Source organism: Scyliorhinus torazame, chromosome 4 (assembly GCF_047496885.1).
Source record: "Scyliorhinus torazame isolate Kashiwa2021f chromosome 4, sScyTor2.1, whole genome shotgun sequence".
In the NCBI taxonomy this organism is placed as follows: Eukaryota; Metazoa; Chordata; class Chondrichthyes; order Carcharhiniformes; family Scyliorhinidae; genus Scyliorhinus; species Scyliorhinus torazame.
In genome coordinates this window covers 160,521,416-160,545,753 of record NC_092710.1, presented here as the reverse complement: position 1 = coordinate 160,545,753, position 24,338 = coordinate 160,521,416, and the positions used below count along the sequence as shown (strand labels likewise).

Genomic DNA, 24,338 nt, shown 5'->3' with positions numbered 1-24,338 from the left:
AATACATTGAGCATCTGCTGTTTTCCTAAGATTGCATTATGCTTGGGGTTTTGCACTTCTATTATCACTGACCAGCACTTTCAGCTCTTTACCGTATAAGGAAACAAATAGAGATAATCAAGAAGTTTATCATGCGATGGAAAATGTGTTGAATGGGACTGTGCCAGCAAACGGGAGACATGAACAGGACAGCAGCAGGTTTTCTTGCAATCCGACAGCAAAACGAAGGTGATTGTGGAATCCTTAAAATTCTTGAAACCTTAGCTCTTAAACTGTGAGGAAATAGGCTGTTTACTGAACTGTTGGTATTTGACCTGCTTTTTTTACTGAAACAATAGACCTTCACCTTTGTGCAGATTAGTTGGATTTGTGAGGTAGACAGAGGTACTGGTGCCTAGTTTTGAAGTTAATGTGGGAGTGCATTGAAAGAATAGCAGAAAACTAACATACTGAGTGGGTCAGGGTGCTCTGACCTCTGGGGCTCACCGAGATCAAAGAGATTTCATGCTTACTGCTGTTGATTATTTAGTGGCCGCAGGATCAGCATTACCATCAATTCCTTTTAACTATTTTACCACATTCTGTACCTGTCTATTGGGCATATTCAGTTAATAAAAACTGGAAATATTCAGCAGGTTAGACAGCATCTGTGGATAGAGAAACATTTCAGGTCAATGACCTTTCATCAGTTAATATATGCTACATTTCAATAACAGAGGTGTTTCTGTTTATGTTTACGATTGTCACCACTCCCTCCTGAGGTGATTTATCCTTTCTGCGCTGGAGGTAGTGACCAACACTGGCAAACTGAATTAGGTGATTTTGGCTATTTTTATTTCCTTCAGACTGACCATACAAGTCAACCATATCGGAATGTACTTCCCACAAGGTTACCAGGAGTGGGAGATTACCCTGCCGGTCCATCGCCCTAACTTTGACGGAGAGGCTTATGGAAACCCTGGGAAAATGGCATGAATAGAATTTTTTCCAGGCTTCTATGGCTCTTCTAACAAATGTACTGCAAATAATCGGGAGATTCCCTGGAAAGATTCACTTCTTCATCTCTTAAGGAACCTGGAACATGTGCATATGTAAAAGATCATGGGCGGGATTCTCCGGCCTCACCCGCCCATCGGCCGTAAATTCCTGCCCGAGATCAATGGACTTTTACATGGTCCATGTCCCGCCCATGGCAATCTTGCGGCAGGCAGGGTGGAAAAATCCAGCCCTATATGAAGCTACTACAATTATTGGAACACCTTCACACAGCCATTGAACATCTTACATAAACACATTTAAAATGTATATATATATATATATGTTTTCAATGTTACCGCATGTGCTCAGTTCCACCATGCAAAGTCACTGGCTAATACAAAACATTAGTGTTTCCTATAAAGAAAGACTTGTGTTTATATAGCAACTTCCCCAACCTCAGGATGACCCAAAGTGCATTACAGCAATTCAGTACTTTTGAAGTGTAATCACTGTTGCAATGTAGGAAACACATATGTTTCAGAAACAGCAATGAGATGATGACCAGATGGCGGGAGGAGAAGGCTGATTTTCACCAGATACTGAAGGTGTTTAATTGCCTCTCAGGTGGCCAAGGTGGAATCTTAAGCTGAAACACCAGTTTAGCCCCTATTTACTACAAGACCTCACTTTGCCAAAGGAGTTGAAGTCAGCAGTAGGAACGGTCACCCGGAAGTTTGTTAATCAGCTGATAGCCACTTAAAATTGTTAACACTCCTTAAAGAGGCTACACTGTAATTAGTGGCCAATGCCTCAGCTAACACCCTAACCCTACAGCAACGAGCTGTATAGATGTAAACAGGGTTTTGCTTACTATTTAATGTACTACTTATGGAATACTCACCATCCCATGTTCATTGCTGCTGGATTGTGAAAAAGATTTCTAAGACACATCGGGTGACTTTCTGGGACACTTTAAAAAAATATATTTTTATTAAAGGTTTTCCATTTCCAATAAATTTATAACAAAACTAACATCACAAACAATGGATGTAACACATAACAATATAGCACAACCAACTGTCCATACCTCATCCAAAAAGAAAAGAACAACAAAAAAAACCCTCATCCCACACGTAACCTAAACCCCCTCCCCCCTAACTGACGGTGACTAATTACTGAAAGAAGGCAATGAATGGCTGCCATCTCAGGTAGAACCCCTCAACCGATCCCCTGACGGCGTTCTTGACCTTCACCAGATGCAGAAAATTCCATTATGTCACCCAACCAAACTGAGGCGCTGAGCAGAGTAGGAGACCTCCACCCCAACAGAACTCGCCCCTGGACTATCGACGAGATGACGGCGAGGCATCTGACTTTATCCCCGTTTGCAGTCCCGGCAAGTCCAACACCCTGAAAATGGCCATCAAGGGACAAGACTCCAGATCAATATTAAGAATCGCTGACATGGTGCTAAAAGAGGAGAACCAAAAGCTTACCAGTTTGGGCCACGACCAGAATATGGGTGTGTGGTTGGCCGACCCACGAGAACACCGCTCGCACTTGTCTTCTACCCCTCGAAAGAAACCACTCATCTTATCCTTGGTCAGGTAAGCCCTATGTACCACCTTAAGCTGGATCAGGCCAAGCCACTTCCAGGAAGACATGGAGTTCACATTGTGAAGGGCCTCACTCTACACCTCCTCATCCAAAATAGGTCCCAACTCCCTCTCCGACTTCACTTTCACCTCATCCTCCGGGACCGACACCTCCAACAGGATCTGCCCGTAGATACCAGAAATACTACCCCCCCTTCGGACCCTGCTAGAGAAAGGATCCTCCCCATCAGAGATAACAGCGTAGCCATGGGAAATGATGGAAAGGCCCTTCGAACAAAATTCTGGACGTACCTGAAGAAATTTGTCCCAGAAAGTCTGAACTTCACCAACAGTTCCTGCAGGCTGGCAAACCGTCCCTCCAAATCTCTTAAGCCACTCCCCTCCTCACACCCCAATCGTGGCGTCTAATCTCAATGGCTCAAATAAGTGATTATCACAAATAAGGGCCAACATCGACATGGATCCAAGCTTAAAATGCTGTCAAATTGCTTCCATATCCTTAGAGTGGACACCACCACTGGCTCGAAGAGTACCTCACTGGCGGAAACTGCACGAGGCCGTCATCAGTGTTTCTGGGACACTTTAACAAAACTAAGATAATACTTGAGCAACAATTTATTTGGGAGGTCTCTGAGGGCTTTGCTTAAGTAGAGTGCTCTTTCCAAGGTCCAGTGCAGACTCGATGGGCCAAGTGGCCTCCTTCTACACTGTAAATTTGATGATTCTATGAAAAAGAATAAGGGGTTATTTTGGCCAAATGGTGTAAACTGGAACTAAATGGGTGCACTGTTAAAATGACTAGCCTGTTTGAGACTCTGGGTTGAAGCACACATTTTTGATGCTAATTGCTGGACATCATCAGGAGAACGTAACTGGAGGGACATTGAGGAGGCATAAAATTGATCAATGATGCAAAACAGGCTGATAGAGAATCAGCAGCCAATTCTTCCTCATGCCTACTTTTATTTTCTATTGACTTGGAAAATATTGCTAAGTAAAATAAAAATGACAGTGAAACTAGGAAATGAGGCTCCAGAAAGAGTTTGAGTCATCAATCCGTGAACTTCAAAGAACAAAGAGAAGTACAGAAGAACAGGCCCTTTGGCCCTCCAAGCCTGCGCCGACCATGCACCCCATCTAAACTAAAATTTTCGACACTTCCGGGGTCCGTATCCCTCTATTCCCATCCTATTCATGTATTTGTCAAGACGTCACTATCGTCCCTCCTTTCACCACCTCCTCCGGCAGCGGGTTCCAGACACCCACTACCCTCTACGTAAAAAACTTGCCTCGTACATCTCCTCCAGACCTTGCCCCTCGCACTTTAAACCTATGCCCCCTAGTAATTAACCCCTCTACCCTGGGAAAAAGTCTCTGCCTATCCACCCTGTCTATGCCCCTCATAATTTTGTAGATCTCTATCAGGTCGCCCCTCAACCTCCGTTGTTCCAGTGAGAACAAACCGAGTTTATTCAACCTCCCCTCATAGCTAATGCCCTCCATACCAGGCAACATTCTGGTAAATCTCTTCTGCACCCTCTCTAAAGCCTCCACATCCTTCTGGTAGTGTGGCGACCAGAATTGAACACTATACTCCAAGTGTAGCCTAACTAAGGTTCTATACAGCTGCTACATGACTTGCCAATTTTTATACTCAATGCTCCGGCCATTGAAGGCAAGCATGCCCTATGCCTTCCTGACTACCTTCTCCACCTGTGTTGCCCCTTTCAGTGACCTGTGGACCAGTACACCTAGATCTCTCTGACTGTCAACACTCATGAGGGTTCAACCATTCACTGTATATTCCCTACTTGTATCAGACCTTCCAATATGCATTACCTCACATTTGTCCGGATTAAACTCCATCTGCCATCTCTTTGCCCAAGTCCCCAGGTGATCAAAATCCTGCTGTATCCTCTGACAGTCCTCATCGCTATCCACAATTCCACCAACCTTTGTGTCGTCCGCAAACTTACCAATCAGACCAGTTACATTTTCCTCCAAATCATTTATATATACTACGAACAGCAAAGGTCCCAGCACTTATCCCTGTCGACCACCACTAGTCATAGCCCTCCAATCAGAAAAGCATCCTTCCATTGTTACTCTCTGCCTTCTATGACCAAGCCAGTTCTGTTTCCATCTTGCCAGTGCTGTCTGGGTTTCTGCAAGTTCTAATACACAGGAAACTTTGCACCTGCTTGTTTTTCCTGGCTTGACTGAATTTCCCTGTATTCTTTGCGGATCTCCATTTTAAGTCGGTAAGTGGCCAACCCAGGTGGCTACACCTTGTCCACCAGCACTTTAAAACTTACTGAATTGTGGTCACTGTTCCCGAAATGCTCCCCGACTGAAACTTCTCCCACCTGGCCAGGCTCATTCCCCAATACCAGGTCCAATACATCCCCTTCCCTTGTTGGACTATCTACATATTGTTTCAAGAAGCCCTCCTGGATGCTCCTTCTAAACTCTGCCCCATCCAAGCCCTAGCACTAAGTGAGTCCCAGTCAATATTGGGGAAGTTAAAGTCTCCCAACACAACAACCCTGTTGCTTTTACTCCTTTCCAAAATCTGTCTACCTATCTGCTCCTCTATCTCCCGTGGCTGTTGGGTGTCTATACTAAACCCCCAACATTGTGACTGCACCCTTCTTGTTCCTGATCTCTACCCATATAGCCTTGCTGCCCTTGGAGGTGTCCTCCCTCAGTACAGCTGTGATATTCTCCCTAACCAGTAGCGCAACTCCTCCACTCCCTTTACATCCCCCTCTATCCCGCCTGAAACATCTAAATCCTGGAACGTTTAGCTGCCAATCCTGTTCTTCCCTCAACCAGGTCTCTGTAATGGCAACAACATCATAGTTCCAAGTACTAATCCAAGCTCTAAGTTCATCTGCCTTACCTGTTATATTTCTTGCATTAAAACATATGCACTTCAGGCCACCAGTCCCACTGTTTTCAGCAAAGTCTCCCTGTCTGCTCTTCCTCAGAGCCATACTGACCCTATTCCCTAGCTCTCCCTCAATTTTTTCACCTTCTGACCTATTGCTCCAGTACCCACCCCCCGCCATACTAGTCTAGACCCACCCGTGTGACACTAGCAAACCTCGCAGCCTGGATATTTATGCCTCTCCAGTTTAGATGCAACCCGTCCTTCTTATACAGGTCACACCTGCCCCGGAAGAGCAGTGGTCCAGATCACTGAAACCCTCCCTCCTACACCAGCTGTTTAGCCACGTGTTTAGCTGCTCTATCTTCCTATTTCTAACCTCACTAGCAGTAGAATGAAATGTGGGTATTATGAAAAACAGGCTGCTGATTCACTCTGCTCCTATTTCATATTGCTGCTAGAGATGAATTTCACCCCATCCCTCACAACTTGAGTACTCAAGTGCTGATTTGACACAATTTTTCTGTGGCAGTATATGTAGTGTTCTTACACCAATTCCGCTGAAGGTGCGGCATGTTCTGGCTGATAGACAGTGTCAGGCTACAGTATGACTCCGGGATCAAGGTAAAGGGTACACAGTTTCTTGGATGCATCACTGGAGGTCCAGGTGAAGGAGATCCAGAGGAGGAGGTAAGTCCAGTACCCGGACCAGAGAAATGATATATTTTCACCCATGGAACAGCCGGTGCTGCTCCCCCTCACCTCATGTCCTCTTGCAAATCCTTGTCTAGACCAAGCTGAACTCCAACAAGCTGCTCATGACCAAACATTGCCCTTCTCTTGGTGACTATGAAAAAGTATCCATTTTGATAGAGTAGCACAGCATTTACATCAGCAGCTAAAACTGACCGGGAATGGTTTGAATAGTCTGAAGGGTGGAGGTATTTATCATATCAAATAACTGACCTCCTGAAATCTTTGAATCACATTTGATGCAAGTAGCTCTTTGCTACCTCACTGAAGTGACTGCACCTCAAGTGCAAACCTCGATAATGAGCATCTGCCAGATATTCAACCATGGGGAGAACTGAAGCCCACTCATTCTACCCTCGGCTAATACAAGCACACTTTCCAGTTATCGAACAATAATTTGGGATGGAAACTCTGAATTACCTCCTCCCTTCCCAGGAATTCTAATCGCCCCAATGCTCCCTCTGGAGACAAAGGAAGTCGCGCTGACTTTTTCTTCTGTGTCTTCCAATGCCATGTGGGCTGTTCTTTGAATTAATTGCACCCTTCTTCCCTGAAGAGAGAGAGCCACCTCCCCCCCCCCCCCCCACCCCCGACTAGGACATGTCTGAGTGGCTCCTCAAGTTTGATTACTCCTTGCTTCTTCTACATTCAGTTTAATGACATTGGAAGAGGTCCAGCAATAAAATTTGGCCTTGCCAAACCACAAGCTACTTTATTTTAAAACATTAGCGGCTGAAACTTTTAAGAGCTGCTACTGCTACACAGAATTCTTGAATTCTGAATACCACGCTCAAAACTAAGCTTCCCATTGTCTGCATACCATGCACCACTCTCTATATTATAGGCACTAACCCAGTCCAACCTAATCTACTGTAGGAGATAATCAAATATAAAAAATGGGGTAACTTTTCCACTCCCCCCGTGGCGGGTTTCCCGACTGCGGGAGGGGGCTTACCAGTGGTCGACAGCAGGATCTTCTGGTCCCATTGAATCTACTCCCCCAACGCCAGGAAACCCGCAGGAACGGTTCGCCGTTGGCGGGACAGGAAGATCCCGCTGGCGAGAATGGCCAGAAAATCCTTCCCCCCCCCAAATGTAATTCTAATTTTACAATCCACACTGTTCTTCATACCAGATATCAAGAACAAAGAACAAAGAACAATACAGCACAGGAACAGGCCCTCCAAGCTGCACCGATCACGTGTCCTATCTAGACCAACCGCCTGTATCCTTCTATACCCCGTCTGTTCATGTGCCTATCCAGATAAGTCTTAAAGGCCGCTAACGTAGGTCTGCCTCAACCACCTCACTTGGCAGCACATTCCAGGCCACCACCACCTTCTGCGTAAAAGGTTTCCCCCGCACAACTCCACTGAACCTTTCTCCCCTCACCTTGAACTTGTGCCCCCTTGTAATTGTCATTTCCACCCTGGGAAAAATCCTCCAACTGTTCACCCAATCTATACCCTAATAATGTTATAAACTTCTATCAGGTCGCCCCTCAGCCTCCGTCTCTCTAGGGTTTCGCTAGCAGAGGGTTTGAGGGAGCAGTAGATGCTGGCAATGCTGCAGAGGTGGATTCTTCTCAAACATCTGACCCTTCCTTCCAGCAACAATAAACAATTGAGTTCTATAGTATGTTTAATAATCTAAATTTATTATTTTAATATTGAACCCTATTTTAACCTGAAATATGTCCAGTTCTTTAAGGAAAATGCTTGTGTTGGCAGTTTATTCCACAAATCTTCAGTTCCATACTAAAGAAACGTTTTGTGAGGGAAAGAATTGCTGTGTGATATTTTCATGCATATTTTACTTGTTTGCGATTGGCTGAACAAAGTGAATGAAGGAAAAATAGACAAGGGAATCGTACACACATAATGGAGTCCATTGGATTTTCCATCTCACATTTGGCTCATTCCTTGTGTCAGTACGTATTATACATCTAGGCCATGTTACATTGACTTTGACACCAGGAATCTTTGGAACTGCCAAGGCATCAAGGGATACTGCTGGGATTGCTGGTATTGGTGCTTTGAGGCCCTGTTTCAACTTACCTTTAAGTGGTCACTTCCCTTTAGTCTGAAATTTTTTAAGGGTTGATAATAATGCACCTGACGTTTCCAGCAATGGGAGCCCCACTTCAGAACATCTCCGAGAATCGGCCTACAACATTTTGGTGTGCACAAACCTCAATAAGCTCCAGTCAGCTTCGATTCCAAGACCAGAAAAATATGTTTCAATTAGTAACTGAATGCTCTCAAGGTATTTGAGAACATTTGAATAGCATTGTTTATAACAGGTTCACGTCAGCCAGTTACCTCCAGTGGTCGTTCAGTAATTTCGGGGACATCGTCTTCCTTTTCCACTTTTGCCAACAGATATCTTTCAACCTGTACATGTGTTTCCTGTTCTAATGCGTATTATTTTACGTTCATCTTTATTAATATCCAGCTGCCATTCATTTATCCAAATCCCTTATGGAACCTATTTGTATCCCTTAGACTAATCACTTGGCCAAGTAGGTTACTGTTATTAACAAATCTGCTGATAATATACTGTACTTGATATCATTTTTGAACAGTACAAATAAAGCACCCAGAAGAGACCTCTGAGAACTGCTGGAGTCACTGACCCAGATTGAGTATTTTCCATTTATCATTACCTTTGTCATTTTATCAGTAAGCCAATTTGCTATCCAGCTAGTTAATTTACCACTAATTCCTTAAGCCTTAATCTTCTTTAAATGGCTCGCACTACTTAATCAAATGTCTTCTGAAAATCCAAGTTAGTAAATTACTTTTGAGCAAGTAGATATATTCAAGTAACCAGTCACAACTTTAACAACATTATATTGACGCTTTTGGAAATAACTTTTTTCTTTTTTTTCTTTCTATCATTGTGAAAAACAGCCGATAACCTTCAAGGTGAATTTTTCCAGCTCCAGCTCCTTCAGAAAATTACTATCTCTGCATTAAACGGTAAAACCATAAGAACCAGAGCCAGGTGATGCATGTGTTGCCATTCAATTTCTATCTCCATGACAACAGGCTTAATTATTTTTGGTTACTGTTTCCAACTGCGAGATGCGCACTGCAGGTTTTTGTAAATCTGGACTTTACATTCCAATTCTTGATTTGAGATCCAAATAATGAAACCGACAAGTGCTCTAAATTACCTACAAGCTAAATATGTGTAACACCACTGGAATACCAGGGTTAAACACATAACCCTGCAGTGTATAGACCTATTAGGAATTCAACTCGAATGGACTTCTAGGTTCGAAAAAGATAAAGGGTGCGATCTACTCGCCGCGACCGACCGGAACCGAGGCACGATGCGGCCGGTAGATGCCGGGAGAGGCCTCCTCCGGGTTCCATATGGGCGCTACTCATCGCGAGATCACTTCCAGGGTGCCAGGCTGGCAGTGCCAAGGTGCCAGGCTGGCATTTTACCTGTGCCGGGATCGGGCCCGGGAGTGTTGGATTTTTGTTTTGGATTTTGTTTATTGTCACGTGTACCAAGGTACAGTGAAAAGTATTTTTCTGCGAGCAGCTCAACAGATCATTAAATGCATGAAAAGAAAAGGAAAGAAAAGAAAATACATAATAGGGCAACACAAGGTACACAATGTAACTACATAACACCGGCATCGGGTGAAGCATACAGGGATGTAGTGCTAATGAGGTTAATCCATAAGAGGGTCGTTTAGGAGTCTGGTAACAGCGGGGAAGAAGCTGTTTTTGAGTCTGTTCGTGCGTGTTCTCAGACTTTTGTATCTCCTGTCTGACGGAAGAAGTTGGAAGAGTGAATAACGCGGGTGGGAGGGATCTTTGATTATGCTGCCCACTTTCCCAAGGCAGCCGGAGATGTAGAGAGAGTCAATGAATGGGAGGAGGTTTGTGTGATGGACTGGGCTGTGTTCACGACTCTCTGAAGTTTCTTGCGGTGCTGGGCCGAGCAGTTGCCATACCAGGCTGTGATGCAGCCCGATAGGATGCTTTCTATGGTAAATCTGTAAAAGTTGGTAAGAGTTAATGTGGACATGCCGAATTTCCCTAGTTTCCTGAGGAAGTATAAGCGCTGCTGTGCTTTCTTGGTGGTAGCGTCAACATGGGTGGACCAGGACAGATCTTTGGAGATGTGTACCGCTAGGAATTTGAAGCTGCTAACCATCTCCACCTCAGTCCAGTTGATGCTGACAGGGGTGTGTACAGTACTTTGCTTCCTGAAATCAATGACCAGCTCTTTAGTTTTGCTGGCACTGAGGGATAGATTGTTGTTGCTGCACCTCTCCACTAGGTTCTCTATCTCCCTCCTGTATTTTGACTCGTCGTTATTCGAGATCCGGCCCACTATGGATGTATCGTCGGCAAACTTGTAGATGGAGTGGGAACCAAATTTTGCCGTGCTGTCGTGTGTGTACAGGGAGTATAGTAGGGGACTAAGTACACAAGGGCCCCGGTATTGAGGACTATTGTGGAGGAGGTGTTGTTGTTTATTCTTACTGAGTGTGGTCTGTGTGGGGGCGGTGGGGGGGCCGAATGACCCCCTTAAAGGTGAGTTGGGGCATTGGGGGGACCCGGGCGTTAAGCAGGGGGCGGTCGAGAGACTGGAACGCCATTTAAAAGTGGCATTCTGATCGCTTCCTCCACGGAGGAGCTCCGCTTGTCAGAGCTCTTCAGTGCAGGAAATTACGCTGAGTGCGGCCTTGGGCGGAGCGTTCCCCGCCATGACACTATTAATAAAAAGAGTGCCGTCCGATAGCAGGGTCGTTCCCGGCGCTATAAACCAGGAACAACCCTGCTAATCCCGCTCAAAACCGACTCTATTTTTGTTTAGTTAGATCGTGCCCATAATATGGCCCAGATTTTTGCTCCCAGGCCAGGTATGCAGAGACGGAAATCCCAGCTCCATGAACCTGACCTTTAAAACTGCCTATCAGAAGTACCGATTTTCAGTCCAGGGTGGAAGCACAGGCTAGAATAGGAGTTCAGGCGAACAACTTTAGAAGTAGTAAGGGTTTAATATGGTTGGGCTACTTGAGCACACATAACAAGTGAGCCTTCAGAAAGGCCCATTTGAGAGGTAGGCCACCAATGGTGAAATTTTTATGCCTCGGAGGAGACGTCATTTACTTGTCAGCTGAGTGTCAAAGCTCTAAATGTTGTCCAACTATTAGCTAATCTTGGAACGGATGACCCATCATGGGCATTCCCTGTAGGACAATTGTCATTGTTGATCAAAGTGTACATTATTGAACCACGAATAGATTCTCAAGACACAGCCATGGAGATGGCATTGTCTTGCCACCTGGTACAGATATTATGCAATTATGTAGTTAGCTGCCAAGACTCGGTGGCTGGATGAATTATGAATAGTGCCATGCTCAAATTCCCATACACTTGCCCTCTTGCAGTAAGCAGAGGTTTATGGAGGTCAAAAATGTTGCATGTGATACCCACGTCAGAAACTGGACCATTGGCAGGAATGGATGGTGTGCAAGTACTTTCAAAGAGCCAATGTTGCACAGTTATACACAAGATGCCTTACCTTCATGTATGCTGCAACATACAGCCTGTGTAGGATTTGACACCTGATGTTGTGTCACGTCAGCATTGTGGGCATGGTTTGATTTTGAGCAATTTTCCACCTTAAATTATTGCAGCTCAATTGTAGAGAATTTTCGCCCACTGATGAAAAAGAACAAAGAAAAATTACAGCACGGCAACAGGCCCTTCAGCCCTCCAAGCCTGCGCCAATCCAGATCCTCTCTCTAAAACTGTCACCTATTTTCTAAGGATCTGTATCCCTCTGCTCTCTGCCCATTCATGTATCTGTCTAGATACATCTTAAATGACGCTATCGTACCCGCCTCTACCACCTCCGCTGGCAATGCATTCCAGGCACCAACCACCTTCTGCGTAAAGAACTTTCCACGCATATCTCCTTTAAACTTTTCCCCTCTCACCTTGAACTCGTGACCCCTAGTAATTGAGTCCTCGACTCTTGGAAAAAGCTTGTTGCTATCCACCCTGTCTATACCTCTCATGATTTTGTAGACCTCAATGAGGTCCCCCCTCAACCTCCGTCTTTCTAATGAAAATAATCCCAATCTACTCAACCTCTCTTCATAGCTAGCACTCTCCATACCAGGCAACATCCTGGTGAACCTCCTCTGCACCTTCTCCAAAGCATCCACATCCTTCTGGTAATGTGGCGACCAGAATTGTACGCAGTATTCCAAATGTGGCCGAACTATACAACTGTAACATGACCTGCCAACTCTTGTACTCAATACCCCTTCCGATGAAGGAAAGCATGCCGTATGCCTTCTTGACCACTCTATCGACTTGCGCAGCCACCTTCAGGGTACAATGGATCTGAACACCCAGGTCTCTCTATACATCAATTTTCCCCAGGGCTTTTTCATTTACCGTATAGTTGAATTGGATCTTCCAAAATGCATCACCTCGCATTGCCCGGATTGACCTCCATCTGCCATTTCTCTGCTCAACTCTCCAATCTACCTATATTCCGCTGTATTCTCTGACAGTCCCCTTCACTATCTGCTGCTCCACCAATCTTAGTGTCATCTGCAAACTTGCTAATCAGACCACCTATACCTTCCTCCAAATCATTTATGTATATCGCAAACAACAGTGGTCCCAGCACGGATGCCTGTGGAACACCACTGGTCACAGTTCTCCATTTTGAGAAACTCCCTTCCACTACTATTCTCTGTCTCCTGTTGTCCAGCCAGTTGCTATTAATCCCATTCTTTTGTCTCGAATTTGACTAACCTGATTAGCTTTGGCATACCTTGAGCTGCTTGGTCAACTTCTCAAAAGGGAGGTCTTGTTTCACTCTTGCAATAGTGGTAGGTTAGCATTCCAGGATTCTAACTCAGTGCCACGTCAAAGGACATGAAGACTCAGCTTTAAAAGGTAGATCACATGTAGGCAAGATAGGATAGGGGTTATTGGCTTAATTCCCTGAAGGACATAATTGAATCATTGATCTTATAAAACAATCTGGTGCCAGCACACAAATTATAGGTTTAATTGAATTAAATTTTAAAATTAGCAATGGTGAATTTGAACTTACTACCATGTTGATGTTGTATGTAGCGCGGGGGGGGGGGGGGGGGGCACACACCATATTGGGCAGATATATTCGATGGCGGCCTCAGTTCCAACAGAGAATTCTGGAGTCATGCTGTGGAGTCATGCTGTGGGCTGTGTTACGGACAGGGAAGGAGAGACAAACTGAACCCTAGTTTCCTTCCCTCCTTCCTTTCTGTCCCTAACCAACATGGTTTATTTTTGAAAAAATAGATGTGTGTGTTTCTGAACCCCATTAGTGTGTGGTCAATTTACAGTACCAGCAGCAGACTACATGGGTTTAAACAAAGAGGATTATTTATTCGCACACTCACTCCAAAAGATCTAAACGCTACAGAAATTACATAGCACACACTCCAGAAAGATACAATTAAAGAAGATAGTGCACTTCCCCAAGTATTAGATCAAAATAATTGTTGACAGTTTACATGTCTTTGAGAGTCCAGTGATGAAGGAAGCCTTTCCTAATATTGAATGCTAATTTAGGTAAGATCACATGGCTGGGTGTCGGAAATCAGGATTACTTTGAAGAGAAGAGCGATCGGTAGGTCATGAGGTCAGGTACTCGTGGCTGTCGTGTCAAAAGGTTAAATATATTCAAAGGAACTTGGAGCTTTGGAATCAAGCTGGGAACGTTTTTAAAAAACTTTTAAGCCTCTTGGCTAGTAAAATGCAAACGTGGCACAGACCTTTGCTGAAGCTGTTGATCTATTGCTGTTATTCTGTAAACTGTCACCAGGTCTCTCCTGTGTTTTAAGGTAAAAGGATTTTAGTGTCAGATAAACAGTTTCAGTCACATGACCAATTACCATTCATATACAATGTAAGGAAAGTCATGGGGCTGGATTCTCTGCAGCCGTACGCCGAAACCGCGGCCGGCTCGGATACGGAGAATCCACTTTCATGACGGAATCGGGCCCGATGCCGGTCCAGCAATTCTCCGGGCCGTGAAAATCGCCGTGTCTGCGGAGTACACCACGGGGCTGGGAGCCCATTGACATGGTCCCATTTTGGGAGAATTCAGCCCATGGTCTTGCACACTTAATTTGTGGATAACTGATCACATCAGCTTTCCTTCGTTACATTACAAACCTGGAGAGGTGGAGTCTAGGAATCGATTGACTCTGTGTTTTAGAATAAACTTTGAACAATGGTGATGTCCAGCCATCTCCATTCAAGGGAGAGACTCTCACTTACTAGGATTCAATTTGGAACTTTCCGGAAGTTTGATAGCCTGGGTTAGAATTACAAAAGTCACCTTTGCAGCCATCTTAACAGTTCACCATGTCCATTTTAAAATAAATAATGGCAGTTCCAGAAGTTTCCATATGAGAACAGTCCATGTTAAATTTTGAATATGACATTCCTTAGCTGCGCATGATGCTGAAAAAAACAAGATACAAATTGCATTCTATGAGACTGTGACAAACGGAAATTATCCTTCCTCCTCCTGCGTAACCTGCCTACAGCCTCTGATACAGTTGATCACACCATCCTCATCCAGTGTCTCTCCACCATCTTGGCCTCCTGCTGCACTGTAAATTCTATGATTCTCTGCACACCCTCTTTAAATTGTCAGATTGCTTATCCGATATGTTATGGGCCAGGGTTTAGAGAATCCCAAAGTGTATCATGGAGTTCACCTGACCCACAACTTTTAATAGATTGAGGTATGGGGAGCACATGGCCCACTCTACAGGTGTGGTACAGCAGAAATGGAAAAAGTATTTTTTAAAGAAAAACAATGTTTATTCTATTCATAGAATCTACAGTGCAGAAGGAGGCCATTCGGCCCATCAGGTCTGCACCGGCTCTTGGAAAGAGCAACCTACCCAAGGTCCACCCCTCCACCCTATCCCCATAACCCAGTAACCCGACCCAACACTAAGGGCAATTTTGGACACTATGGGCAATTTAGCATGGCCAATCCACCTAGCCTGCACATCTTTGGACTGTGGGAGGAAACCGGAGCACCCAGAGAAAACCCAAGCACACACTGGGAGAATGTGCAGACTCCGCACAGATAGTGACCCAAGCCGTGAATCGAACCTGGGACCCTGGAGCTGTGAAGCAATTTTGCTATCCACAATGCTACCATGCTGCCCTATTAACTCAAGTTAACCTTTTTAAAACAAACAGTGAACATCTTAGCAACCATTAATTTAAATACAACTCCCAAAGAATACAACACTAAGTAATCCGTAAGCTGTCCTTTTAACATCCAGAAGACTTTTTGAAAACAACTTTAAACAGAAGCACATCAGGTTAAAGTCACTACTGCGAGCAGTTATTAGTTTTAAATCACCAAAAGATCGATTTACAGTCTTTAGATTACAGAGGGAGACTCTAATATTCCTTCTGGCTGTGACTGCAGCTATCCAGCTCTAAAAACGAAACTAAAACACCACCTGCAGCAAAACAGCCTAAAACAAAAGTAAAAAGCTGACAGACAGCCCAGCTCCACCCACTCTCTGACATCACTGCAGTAATAAACACCCATTTCTTAAAGATACTCTCACTACAGATACTTATATACATACCCATTTATAAACACCCATTTCTTAAAGGTACTCTCACATGACACCTCCCCCCAAGAAAAAAAAATAAACCATCAACTTCAAGATGGTTTCATTTTTCACCTTTTCACCATCCTTTAAGAAATGCACACAGTAAATATACTTTATCGTTTAAAAAAAACAATACACGCAAACAAGTATAATAATATAGTCCATTTTCCTCCAACTGAAATCCTTCTCAATTGACAGTCTCTTTGAACAAGAAGGTCTCTGCATGATCCGTCCATTTCTGCAATGAGGGAAGGGCAACAAATGCTGCCCTTGCCAACCAAGCTCCAAGTCCCATGAAAGAATTTTAAAAATCAGCGTAATGACTGAAAAAGATTGTGGAAACTTATGTGAATGTTGCCTGTCATGCTATTCATATTAACATATCATGGTGCAATCACACACACACACTGGTGGACAGGTAGATGGACCAACAAACACACACACACACAACATCACAGCCAATCACCATTGAGAGCACACGCACTATAAAACAGGGAACACCACAGTTCCCGCTCATTCTAACAGGAGATAGCTCAGAGCACAGAGCTCACAGCGTGCCACTCAGACATACACCATGTGCCGAGTGCCTCACTAAGATAGTGCTAGGGCTGGGTCCACAGGTTAGCTGGTGAAGTACGAACCATAGCCAGAAGTTAATAGTTATTATTGTACAGAATAATAAAACAGAGTTGCACCATCTACAACCGTGTTGGTTCGTTTGTGTATCTGAACACCCAACATGACATTGCCTTCAGGCTAACTAAAGATTGTGCGACCGTTTGAACTTGTTTTAGAGCCATCACATTGGAAGCAGGCTCTGTCCACATAACTAACTGGTAGTTTCCACAAATTACATCAGTTCACAGGCTGGAACATTTGGACTGGAGGAAGGTTTATAGTAAAGTTCCCTAAGGGCGTGAGGACCCCTGCTCTCCTGCTATACATTTAATGACCTGGGACCTCGGTGTAGGGGGGCACAATTTCAAAATTTGCAGATAATGCTAAATTTGAAAGTATTGCAAACCGAGGAGAACAGTGTAGAACTTCAAAAGGACATAGACAGGTTGGTGGAATTGGCAGACAAGTGGCAAGTGAAATTTAACAGAGAGAAATGTGAAGTAATTCACTTTGGTCAGATAAACACAGAGAGATAATGGGCGAGATTCTCCGACCCCCCGCCGGGTCGGAGAATCGCCGGGGGCTGGCGTGAAGTCTCCGGCACCGGATATTCGGCGGGGGCGGGAATCGCGCCGCGCCAGTTGGCGGCCCCCCCCGCTCGATTCTCCGGCCTGGATGGGCCGAAGTCCCGCCGCTAAAATGCCTGTCCCGCCGGCGTAAATTAAACCACTTACCTTACCGGCGGGACAAGGCGGCACGGGCGGGCTGCGGGGTCCTGGGGGGGGCGCGGGGCGATCTGGCCCCGGGGGATGCCCCCACGGTGGCCTGGCCCGCGATCGGGGCCCACCGATCAGCGGGCGGGCCTGTGCCGTGGGGGCACTCTTTCCCTTCCGCCTTCGCCACGGTCTCCACCATGGCGGAGGCGGAAGAGACTCCCACCACTGCGCATGTGTGGGAAGCTGTCAGCGGCCACACGCGCTCCTGCGCATGCGCCGCCCGGAGATGTCATTTCCACGCCAGCTGGCGGGGCACCAAAGGCCTTTTCCGCCAGCACCAAAGGCCTTTTCCGCCAGCTGGCGGGGCGGAAATTCGTCCGGCGAAGACCTAGCCCCTTAAGGTTGGGGCTCGGCCCCCAAAGATGCGGAGCATTCCGCACCTTTGGGGCGGCGCGATGCCCGTCTGATTTGCGCCGTTTTGGGCGCCAGTCGGTGGACATCGCGCCGTTTCCGGAGAATTTCGCCCATGAAATGAAAAGGTACATTTCTAAAGGGGGAGTAGGAGCAGAGAGTTGTGAGTGTTCATGTGCATAAATTATTGAAGGTAGCAGGACAGTTTGAGAGAGCAGTTAATAAAGCAAACAGTATCCTCAGCCTTATTCACCGGGGTATAGAGTGAAAAAGCAAGGACGTTATGTTAAATTTGAATCGAAAACCGTGTTTGGCCTCAGCTGGTGTCTTGTGTCCAGTTCTGTTCATCACACTTTAGGAAGGATGTGAAAGCATTAGAGAGAGTGCAGTAAAGATACATAAGAATGGTTCCAGGGAAGAGGAACTGCAGTCACACCAATAGACCGGAGAAGCTTGGATGGTTTTCTTTGGAGATGATTGGAAAGAGATTTGGTAGACATATTCAAAACCGTGAGGGTTCTGGACAGGGTGGTTGCGAAAAAACTGTTCCCGTTTGTGGAAGGATCAAGAATAAGAGGGCACAGATTGGCAAAAGAAGCAACTAGAGGAAAATAAATTTGATGCGGTAAGTGGTTCGGATGTGGACTGCACAACCAAAGGGTGTTTCAAAGTGCAGGTCACGAAGGGTGTCGGGAGGGCCGTGGAGCGATCAGTCGCGCCGTTCTCGCAGTGGTCCATGATGCGGGAGAAGCGCCCAACTGCTGCTACCGGCTTTTAAGTTGAGAATGGCAGCTGCTGCCACCTTTTAAATGAAAAGACATGATGCAGTGTGCAGCCTTCCGGCCATAAGCGGCAGCAGTGAAAAGGTCACATGCCCTGCACGTACACTTGACATCAAGTGCATTATAAGTGATTTTGGCACCAAATCACGAGGAGAGCTGTTTCCATTATCTAGTTTCTAGCAAGCACGGCAAGAGGACTGTGAAGGTGGATCATTTTCTTACAAGTAAGAGACAGTCAGAGACACAAATCAACAGCGTATCTACTGGACAGGATCTCAAAACAGAATCTGCTGGAGTAAGCTGCACAGGAGAGTCCAGGGTAGGCCAGAGCAGTGTTAGTGTTAGCTCTGTACAGAGCTGCAGGGCCTCTGGTTAACAGCCTGCAAAGAAGAAACTTAACTCTGGAACAAAGCACTATAAAGATGATTTCTTGAGGTATGGTTTTGTCAATTCCGCCAATACAAATAAGGACGCAAAGCCCAATGTGTGTTATATGCAGGGAAGTACTGGCAAATGAGAGGTGAAATTTCAAGATTTTGAAAGTGAAGTCGTGGATGAAAAATTCCTTTTTGAGGTTGAGACCCCTGAGTCAGATATTAATTTACAGATGACTCCAAATTTAAACACGATGCTACTGTACCTGACCTGTGATACCACATTAGAAACATGGCCAAAAACCATGAGGCTGTAGCATTCTGGATTAGCATCTCCAAGGAGAATCTAATGCTGAGAAAACACGCATTTTGTTGTGATTATCCTTCGCAACCACCTACATATGCGAGGTTGGATTTTCTGTTCTCATGAAGATGAAGAAGGCACAAAGGAACCTGATTTGTGCATTGCCCTCTCCTCCTGTGAACCTGATTGCAGTGAGATACATAGAAACATACTTAGAAAATAGAAGCAGGAGGAGGCCATTCGGCCCTTCGATCCTGCTCCACCTTCATTCTGATCATCGAGTGCAATACCCTGATACCGCCTTCCCCCCCATATCCCTTGATCCCTTTAGCGCAAGAGCTATATGTAATTCCTCCTTGAAATTGCACAATGTTTTGGCCTCAACTACTTTTTGTGGTAGTGAATTCCACAGATTTACCACTCTCTGGATGAAGAAATTTCTCCTCACCTCAGTTCTAAAAGATTTACCCCTTATCCTCAAACTATGACCCCCTAGTTCTGGACTCCCCCACCATCGGGAAACTGTTGCTGCACTCCCTCCATCGCAAGATAAGGACACCGAAACTGCACAAAATACTCCAGATGTGGCTTCACCAACACCCTATACAATTGTAGTAAAGTAGCCCTATTCCAATACTCAAATCCTCTTGCTGTGAAAACTAAAAGTCGCGCTGAGTATCCACCTCTCTCAATTAACACCCATTCAAATAATAATCTGCCTTCCTATTTTTGCGACCAAAGTGGATAATCTCACATTTATCCAGGTTATACTGCATCTGCCATGCATACGCCCACTCACTCAACCTGTCCAAATCCCGCTGAAGCATCTCTGCATCCTCTTCACAGTTCACCCTCCCACTCAACTTTGTATAGTCTGGGGCAGCATGGTGGTGCAGTGATTAGCACTGCTGTCTCACGGCGCCAAGGACCCAGGTTCGGTCCTGGCCCCGGGTCATTGTCCATGTGTTTGCGTGGGTATAACCCCCCCCCCCCCCAGCCCAAAGATGTGCAGGGTAGGTGGATTGGCCACGCTAAAAGTACCCCTTAATTGGAAAAAAAAATTGCGTACTCTAAATTTATTTTTGAAAACTTTGAATTGTCTGCAGATTTGGAGATAATACATTTAGTTCTCTTGAGTAAATCATTAATATATAATGTGAACAGTTGGGGTCCTAGCACAGATCCCTGCAGTACCCCACTAGTCACTGCCTGTCAATCGGAAAAAGACCCATATATTCCAACTTTTTGCTTCCTGTCTGCTAACCAGCTTTCTATCCATTCCAACTGGATCCGTCTCCGGGCTACCAAAGAGGCAAAGGCCAAAACGTCGGCCTCTCTCATCCCCTGGACTCCAGAGTCTTCCGACACTCCAAAAATCGCCACTTCTGTACTCGGGACCATCTTCACCCTCAGCACCTCAGATATCATGTCAGAGAACCTTGCCAAAATCCCTCCAGCTTTGGACAGGCCAAAAACATGTGGACATGGTTCGCAGGCCCCCCGCACACCGCCCACACCCATCCTCAAACAAAAACCCTGCTCATTCAGACCACCTTCATATGCACCCTGTGGACTACTTTAAATTGAATGAGGCTAAGCCTCGTGCACGAAGAGGATGCATTCACCCTCCTCAGAGTCTCCTCCCATAACCCAGTCTCCAACACCCTCCTCAACTCTTCCTCGCATTTCCGCTTAACATCTCCTATCGGGGCACCCTCACAGTCCATTAATTCTATGTAAGTCTCTGACACCCTGCCCTCACCAACCCCTGTTTTCGACACCACCTTGTCCTGCAACCCCGGGGGCGGCAGGTTGGGAAAGGCATCTGTTTCCTCACATCATCCCAAACCTGTAAGTACCGGAACCCATTCCCACTGGGTAATTCATATATTCCTCTGCCAACCCCTCGAAGCTTGAAAAGCTGCCTTCCACAAACAGGTCTCAAAACCGCTCAATCCCCACCCGCCAGCACCCCTGGAACCCCACCTCCAGCCCCAGCGGAACAAACCTGTGATTCCCACTAATCGGATCTCAAACCGAGGCCCTCTCCCGCCTCAGGTGCTGCCACCGCTATCCCAACACCCTCAGGGCCGTCACCACCACCGGACTTGTGGAGTACCTGACCGGCGAGCGGCAGAGGCGCCATCAATAATTCCCCAAAACTAGTTCCCTTACACGAGGCTGCTTCCACCTGCTCCCATACAGACTCCTCCCTCACTACCCACTTCCTAACCATGGCTATATTTGCTGCCCAGTAATAGTTCATTAAGTTTGGCAAGGCCCCCCCCGTTCCCCCCCCACCCCCCCGCTCCCCACGTACCCGTTTCAGCAGCGCTTTCTTCACCCCGGGGAGCTTTCCTGTCCACACAAACCCCGAGATCACCAGTCCAATGAGTGCTCCCAACCCCTCTACCAGGTCCTCCTCCACCTTGGGTAACTCCAACCTGTCCAGGGAATTCCCCCCCTTAAACAAAACAACTACCCCATCCACCTCTGCTTCACTAACTACCTGATCACCGATCACCCACCACTGCAATCCAGTTAACTAGCTGGCTCAGCTAGCCTAGCAGCCCCCACCCAAGGCGCCTAAACCTCCCCCCCCCACGCTCGCACACCTCAGAAGCAACAAGGAAACAAGGAAAAAAAGTGCACTCACCCTCAATCACAACAAAACATCTCAAAGGAGAAAAGTTCTCCAACCACCAACAAAAACGAAAACAAAGATACAAGAAAAAGTAAACCGAAAAACCACCCATCTCATCCACAGTTCAATGTCCTCCTTCTCCTGCCAGCCCATTGTCTCTTAAAAACTCTGTTGCCTCCTCTGGTGCTCCAAAATAATGTTCTCGGCCATTAAAAGTCACCCAGAGGCGGGCCGGGTACAACATCCCAAACTTCAACCCCTTTTTAAAGAGGGCAGCCTTCACCCGATTAAACCCAGCTCTCCGCTTCGCCAGGTCCACACCCAGGTCCTGGTACACCCGAAGCTTGCTCCCCTCCCAGGTGCATCTCCTCGTCTGCTCGCCCATCTCAGTATCTTCTCCTTGTCCAGGAACCAGTGAAGATGCACCACCATCGTCGTCAGTGGCTCATTTGCCTGCGGCTTCATCAGTGCCCTATGCACTCAGTCGACCTCTTGGGGCCAGTCAAAGGCCCCCTCCCCCATCAACATCTCCAGCATCTTGGCCACATAATGCCAGCGTCTGCTTCTTCGATGCCTTCAGGTCTCCCCACGATTCTTAGGTTCTGCCTCTGGGAGCGGTTTTCATTTTAAAAGTCTACCAGTTCCTCCATCGACCACTGGGCAGGCAGAGCTGACCCTTTACCGTCCGCCATCTTGACCTGTGGTGCATGAAGATTCTCTTGCTCCAACTGCTCCCTTTTCCTTTACCCACTTCTGGTCCGTGGATTCATCTACCAACCACATCAGTGGATTTAAACTTTTCTCCAGTCACCCCTGCACCTTTTATCAGTAAAACATCCACCCTACAAACAGGAAAAAGGTCCAAAAAAACAGCCTCGAGGGGGATCTGCCAAATAATAATAATAATCGCTTATTATCACAAGTAGGCTTCAATGAAGTTACTGTGAAAAGCCCTAGTCGCCACATTCCGGCACCTGTTCGGGGAGGCCGGTACGGAATTGAACCCGTGATGCTGGGTTTTTTCTGCATTACAAGCCAGCTGTTTAGTCCACTGTGCTAAACCAGCCTGTGCGACCATTCACACTATGGCCGCCACCAGGCGTATCATGGAATTGTTTTAAAGAAAAATTATTTTAGAAATTACATTTTAAAAGGCAGTTGAATTGATTGATAACAGGTTTTGCATTCAAGGATGAAAATGTAGTTGAGCAGAAACTTGGAGAAGAGAAACACTTTTCAAAACAATTTTGGACACACCTTTCATTGGAATTGTCATTTGTGCCGACTTTGGTTATTGGGTATAAAAGACAGTTTTAAAGCAATTAATTTAATTTTCATATCATCAACAAAGTCAAGAGGAACTTAAAGATTGAAGGTCTTTCGCGGGTCCCACTTGTTTATCCTAATTTTCTTTTGTTTTTCAACTTTCTGGTATCTCAGGAAATTTGGATCTAAGTTCCCGTCGGCCAGATCGCCATAGACACCGGTGTAAATTTCGGAGCAACTTCTATCTAAGATCCAGGAATTTCCTGGTCAATTGATCCAACAATTGAGATATATTTCATCTTGAAGAGAATCAAGTTCTGAAGATTAATGTCCAGTTTTGACAAAAGCAACATTTTTTTTCAAATACTATACTCAAAATTGGCAAAACTTTTGTTTGCTGCCATTCTCTAAACCACCAGAACCACCACATTAAAGCCCCAGTTTCATCGCAGCTGCAAAATGGAGCACTCATCTGCTAATCGAGCACAGCCTTGAACAGTCCAAGCTGTTGCCAGTGGCAACGGCGTTCTTTTACCATCACCCAGAGCAATCATCTTCCTTTGATGCTTGGCTTATTGACATATGCACAAGGCAGGGTGCTGTCAGACTTGGCGGTGATGCTGTTACGCCACCAAGTTTGGACATTGAATTATTTGAAATGTGTTTATTGGTAGAGTTTTGCTGGAATGATCTTGTTTACTGTCTGTGGTCATAGTATAAGGTTATTACAAGCAGCACCGAGAGCTGAATTAGTATGGATTTAATCTCCGTGCTAATTTGGTTAATTAGATGTTGCACAGCTTTGGTAATCCCAAATGGGTAAGGATTCCCGCCTTCAGCTAGAAAATCCTAGCCTATCTGCGCTGAAAAATGCACAGGAAGATTCTGAATTTTATTTCTAACTTGAACCACCAACCACATTTTTTAAAATTTACTGGATAGCCAGACATGCAAAGTATGTAGCAGTTGAGTTTTATCAAATAATTAATCGAATTTGTGAAAATACTCACAGGTCTTTTTCCCCCCAGTTTTCACAAGCAACATTACTGAGAAAGAACATTATTTGCACAATACAGCTGATGCCGTTAAACCATTTGTCCTCCCAATTCAGGAATGAGGATGCATACCGCAGTAATCAATAAGTGTCCCCACGGACCCTTCATTCTCATTCTCAGTTGCTAGCCCACATTCTTTCGCTCTACCGACCATTTACCCAAAACACTCCCTGTCACTCTCACAAAGACTTTCTCTGAGGGTTTTTCTCCCCCTTAAACAAAGCGAGCTACTTCAATGAC

At 45.6% G+C, this 24,338-nt stretch overlaps 1 long non-coding RNA gene across 1 annotated transcript; it reads right to left on the bottom strand.

Annotated features, from left to right (window-relative positions):
* LOC140411664 (uncharacterized) lies at positions 1 to 24,337 on the bottom strand. The gene is made up of 6 exons (XR_011940940.1): positions 24,171 to 24,337; positions 14,051 to 14,107; positions 13,060 to 13,175; positions 11,791 to 11,930; positions 1,880 to 1,948; positions 1 to 647 (listed from the first exon to the last, which is right to left on the bottom strand). It is a non-coding gene; the product is annotated as an uncharacterized lncRNA (long non-coding RNA).
* Between the last annotated feature and the right edge of the window lies 1 nt (position 24,338).